The sequence below is a fragment of the Euprymna scolopes genome, chromosome 4, assembly GCF_053919585.1.
Source record: "Euprymna scolopes isolate OS-2025 chromosome 4, ASM5391958v1, whole genome shotgun sequence".
Taxonomy (NCBI): domain Eukaryota; kingdom Metazoa; phylum Mollusca; class Cephalopoda; order Sepiida; family Sepiolidae; genus Euprymna; species Euprymna scolopes.
In genome coordinates, this window is record NC_136485.1 from 140,044,810 (window position 1) to 140,050,809 (window position 6,000).

Genomic DNA, 6,000 nt, shown 5'->3' on the forward strand with positions numbered 1-6,000 from the left:
TATTACTGTACACATAGATTCGAAAAAGTTGTCAAAAAACAAATATATAACAAATAAATGTTATCAAAGGCAAGATAAGTTACTTTTCTACCAAACTGGATATATTTTTCGTGTTTTTATTTAATGTAACATGTTTATTCAGCTCGAAAACCATACAGTGTTTACCGATGTATTGGAAAATTCAAGATGGCGTCTGATTCTCTCTTTAACACGGTAAGTTTGGGAAAATGTATAAATAAAAAACCGGATAAAATACTGTTAAAAATTCGCTCAATATATGTTACTGTGACATAGGTTGACATATATTCGGTGGGTTTTTAATAGAATTTTGTATAGTTTTTTATTTATAACACCTTTTCCCAAACTTACCGTGTTAAAGAGGGTGTGAGACGCCATCTTGAATTTTCCAATACATCGGTAAACACTGTATGTTTTTTGAGCTGAATAAATATGTTACATTGAATAAAAACACAAAAAATATATCCAGTTTGCCAGAAAAGTAACTTATCTTGCCTTTGATAACATTTATTTGTTATATATCTGTTTTTTGACAACTTTTTCGAATCTATGTGTACAGTAATACAAACCCTCAGAATCTATTAAGTTGTCATTTGACTTATGTTCAAGTTATCGTTCTTTTTATTATTAATAGATTAGTAATCTAAATAAAACTAGGTTTATTAGCTATAAATTCATTTATCATAAGCAGACAGAAACATATATAGCTCCTTTTTAAAAAAAAGAAAATTACAATATTTAGTTAAGTCTTTGCAACCACCAGAATTATATACTTCTTGCTTAATTGACAGTCTAATACACATTTACTTTGTATTCAATAAGTGGAAAAAAAAGTAATGGATATTCATTACTTTTTTTTTTTTTGTTCCTTTTGCAGTATGTGAAAAATTACATGCCTTGAATTATGAAAAATTAAAAAATGTGAAAAATTACATGCCTTGAATTGTCTTGCTTCATTGGTTGATTGGTTTAACACATTGTTTTTAATTATAGCCTGATTGATTTAAAATATTAACCTATGCGAACGCACGGGCTTGTTTAACTGAAATCTTTAGTCCAAGCAAATCTTTCATGCACGACAGACTCATTTTTAATCTTTTTATTAATTTAAGGCTTTGCCGCCCAATATTATCATGGCATTTTTGAGACCATTTAACCTATTATTTAGGTAGTCTTTTCTTGACATAATATCGTCTTTCTCATCAGCAAAGAATGTTGATTTTGGTTTTACCTCTTTGACGGAATTACCTTCCTTTTTCTACTGGAACATTGTTTAAATGGACCTAAAGCCATGGACTAATGATAATCTTCTCAGAAGATTTTTTTCCTACTACTTTTTACAAAGTCTTAACTACCAGGCTCGGCTGAGCAGCAAAATAATGCAACATAATTTTGCAATTGAGAAGATGAGACGACCTGCCTTAATCAACCAGGTAAGTGCACTTTTCGATGTTTTGTCTATTTTTCGCTCTTCCAGAGTTTTAAACTAGGTGACACTTTTGTTTATCAAATCTATATATATAAATTCATATTCCTGTTTGTATGTTTGTTCACAATTGTAATAATATATACAAAAGATCCATTACTTTTCTAATTAATTTTCATGTATTAACTTTATTTCATCTATTTCTCTATATAGTATGATTCTTGCAAAATGTACGCTCAAGAGATAATCTCATTTGCATATTACATTAAGGAAAATCGATTTTACTAAATAGCTGCATGTTAGTTACCGTTTATAGCAAAATTGTTTTCAGTGTTCTATTTAAGATTGTTATTTAAAGTTGATTTATATTGATAATATATTTAATTTGAATTATTACCGATATCAATTTTTTTTAGAACCCGATTTCTAGTTATTTCCCCGGGGCACCACCTATTGAATCAAATACAATATTTCCCTTCCTACACCCTTTTTTCTTTTTTTGGCATTTAAACAGGGGTGTTTTGTAATTTCGGCGGATAATTGTATTAAAACTAAAAATAGTTTCCTTATTTCAATTTTTTTATTAGAAGGTTATATTTTTATTTAAAAGAAACAAACAATCCAATCTAATTACGATTCTTTATTTAAAACAAAAACAATTTTCATCTGAATTTTTTTCTCTCTGTCTCTCTCTCTCTCTCTTTTACACTTAAACATGGTTAACAGTTTCCTTCACCTTTGCGTTATTTATTTGGCATATTTTTGCAGCGGTTAATTACATTACAACAAAACATTTTTCTTATTTCAAGAGTTTCTTAAATCACATTTTTTTGACATCGTAACTGCTCTTTTGTCTTTCTTTCTTTTAATAACACAAGTCATAATTAGGGCTATGACAACAGCATATTCTTTTCCGTGTTTTGATTCTCAGGTATATATCCATTGATATCTTATGTTTTTATGGAGAGAGAGATGTTATCCTTGGTTGATTAATTGCGTCTATGTCGGATATACACTCGAAAGTAAAAACAATGAAAAGAATATGCTGTTGTCATAGCCCTAGTCATAACTAATCATTCTTATAACATAAAAACGTTTATTTCGGTTGACACAAATTCTACTTTGGTATTTTTGAAACTGGATTATTTATAGTTTGTTTTGGTTGCAACAGACCGTAAAGACAAATCTTTCTAGACTAAGGCAGCATTATAGAAATTCGCTTAAACTGATATATAGTCATAAAAAGGGGTATTTGTACAGTTTAATCAAGACATTAAAAAAAATAAAATATTGAAAAAAAAAGTTATATTGTACATATCTGTTTTGGACTGAAGATCTCCGAAAAAAAAAATTCATTTAATTTGATCAAGTAATTGTTTATTATTATTATTATTATTATTATTATTATTATTATTATTATTACAGCGGAAAAACACGTTTTTATGACGGCGCGCTGAAGGTAGCCATGTTTGGATTTTTTGAACACGCCACAGGGAGATAACTCAGTCTAAAGCGCCGACACCCCCTCCCATCTTAAAACTAGCTTTTCTTCTTGAAAATCGAAACATAGCTACTTTTGATCCGTATCATAAATTATTTTTTCGCTGAAAAAAAAAAAAAAAAAATACTCGATCAAATGAAATGTTTTTCCGGAGAACTTCATTCCATAACGGATACGTACAATATAACTTTTTTCTCGATATTTTCATTTTTTAATGATGTCTTGATTAAATTGTACAAGTACCTAAAAAAGTGCTCAATATCCGGAGAATAGCTTCTTCTCTCCGTATCCCTTCTGTGGAAATATCTGGTGGAGAGAGGTTGTCACGTATTTCTTTTTTAGGTGATTACATGTTCGTGTTTTTGTCCGTTCTTTATTTTTTAAAATTGTTGTGAGGGTAAAGATGGAATTGACATAATAATGAAAAACTGCTCAATATCCTCAGTAGTAGCAGGTGTGTCTAAACCGAACTTCATGTCGACACAGGCAACGCCTGGTATCCATGCTAGTTGTTAGATTAAAGTACAGAATAGTTTGTTTGTTTTTAAAGACCCCCCCCCACTTTCTATGTTAAGAATGGGCTTCTTAGCACGGTCCGTATTCTGCTAAGTACCAATTTCGTTTTATTACTATGCCTGCGAAATTTGCAAATATTTAATAGCCGTGCGTGCGCGCGGTGTGCGGCCCGTGCGTTATTTTATTACTAATTTCCGGGTATTTTTTAAGCTCTTTACATGCAATCGCGTTAAAAAGTAGGAACCTTTCAGCTTTAAAATGGTTGCCATTGACTCAAATGATAATTTAATGTCCAAAGAAAATATTAAATAATATTTACCTAAATTATGGTGTTTGTGTCAATGCCAGCCATTTTAAAGTTCAAAGTAACCAAAATGAATTCGCTAGTGTTAAAGTCTCGATAAATACCTGATTTTAGGCTTTTTATAACTTATTAATATCAGAGTCGATTATGATCTCAGGCATTATCTTTTTATCAGAGGCGTGGGGGGGGGGGGTTATGGACGGTCGCGTAAGGTGCATCTAGGTATGCCAACAGGTCACGACAACTTTTGCCTTTCTGACTGGGAGAGAAGGGGTGCAGGATTTCGCATATTAAACCAACCTCGAGTTGTATTCACTCTCCATGGGAAGAGAAAACAAACACCCTTTAAAATAAAATTAATAACTTGTGCTGAAAATAAAGTTTTACTTGAAAAACTTGTGGGGGTCCTGTAAATGCACACATTCCTTTTATATATATATATATATATATATATATATATATATATATATATATATATATATATATATATATATATATCGTCTTTTTTCAATGTTTTCAGTGTATTATTATTATTATTATCTCCCGACCCAAAACATGCAAAAAAATTCGATATTTGAAAAAACGTTCCAGTAAATCGATCCCCCATAATGGAACTAGTCGACGTTTGAATGCCAAACTGCTTTAAAAAATTCCAAATGCGATAAATTTGGCATTAAAAGGACCAATCTAGCAACCCTGAAAAGGCCAAATTCGCGAAATTTGGCCTTTGTGTACAGGTCCAAAACTTTTTTTAAATCATTTTACGAAAAGAAAATTTAATAAATTAAAGTAATAAACCATTATATATATATATATATATATATATATATATATATATATATATATATATATATATATATGCCATTTTTTTTCAATAATCAACAACAAAAAGAAAATAGAAAATAAATATAAAACAAATAAACGTCACGAAAAGCAAGATATGGGTCTCTTCTACCTACCTAGATAAGTTTTTTGTATTTTAAGTTATTTTTAGGTGCCTTTTTTTTTTTAAACTTTGAAACAAAAGTGGTGAGTTGAGTTAAAACGAAAAAATAGCGATCTCCTTACGGTCATGTCGAACCTCGATAATCGCTCAAAAATTAAACAAAATACTTGATAGAACATATTTTCGAATGATTGTTGACACATATTGGAAGTGTTTCTAACAGTATTTTGTTGAGTTTTTGATTTCTGGGCGATTATCGAAGCTCGACATCTGCAAGGAGATCATTTTTATTTCGTTCTAACTAATAATTAAAAAAAAAAAAACTTATCTTGCCTTTGGTAACATTTGTTTTTGTTTTGTTGCGGACTAGTATACGAAAATAAAAATGTTATGTTAATTTTTTACATACCAAAAGTAGAATAAAATATCCGTCAAGATGATGTAATTAATTCACAGTTTTGAACAAACAAACAAACGTTTGCAGGTTGTTGTTTTTATTTTCGGTTTCATGTTGTGTTGTCCATTGTTCAGACTTAGCAATTAATGAATGCATTGAATTTCTTTCTTTCTTTTTTTTTAAATTTTTATTTCTCTATTGATTGCGTTAATTTATTTTCAAATCCCGGTGTAAAACAAAATTTAAAAAAGGAAAACTGTGCTACAGGTGAGGCAAGTTGGGTTCTCGTCATTTTTTTTTTTTTTAACAACCCTTAACTCGTCGTAAAAAACTTCATACTATTCAGCAAGTTTTCTGACACGAGTCGAGGGAAGGTCTCTCTCTGTTTTGTTTTTTCAATCAAAAAATAGTATAATCCTTTTTCTCTTTATTCATCACAGCTGACTGGCTTGGTCAATAGTTTGGGTATATATTGCAATAATTCGAGCTAGAATTTGATATGCAGAAAGTGGCCCCCCTTTTTTTTTTTAAGAAGACGAAGAAGAGAAAAAACGGGCACCAGACTTAAAGTTTGTGTCTGGGTATAAGTATTACAAGCACTCACCGTCCTGAAGTAAAAATACAACAGAAGACTAGACGAGGCTCCCTTTTTTTTTCTTTTTTTTTCTTTTTTTTTTTTTTATTATATATATATATAAGTGGGTGGGACAAGCAACTTCTCAAAAAGTAGGGCGAGAAGAGAAAGAGAAGAGACTAGAAAGTAACGAGCAAAAAAAAGAAAAAGAAAAAAGTTCAGGAGGGACCCCTGGAAGGGGTAAGGTATATTTTCTAATCGAGTATCTGTTTTGTTTTGTTATTTATTTAATCTATTTTTATTTTTTATTTTTATTTT

The 6,000-nt window shown here is 30.1% G+C and overlaps 1 protein-coding gene across 1 annotated transcript in view; it reads right to left on the reverse strand.

Annotated features, from left to right (window-relative positions):
• Nucleotides 1-5,763, reverse strand: part of LOC145269473 (protein sprint-like) — a 322,088-nt gene extending 316,325 nt beyond the window's left edge. The window contains exon 1 of the mRNA XM_080125186.1: nucleotides 5,121-5,763. The gene's annotated coding sequence lies outside the window, so the exon portion shown is untranslated. The remainder of the gene's footprint in view (nucleotides 1-5,120) is intronic.
• Nucleotides 5,764-6,000: the final 237 nt, after the last annotated feature.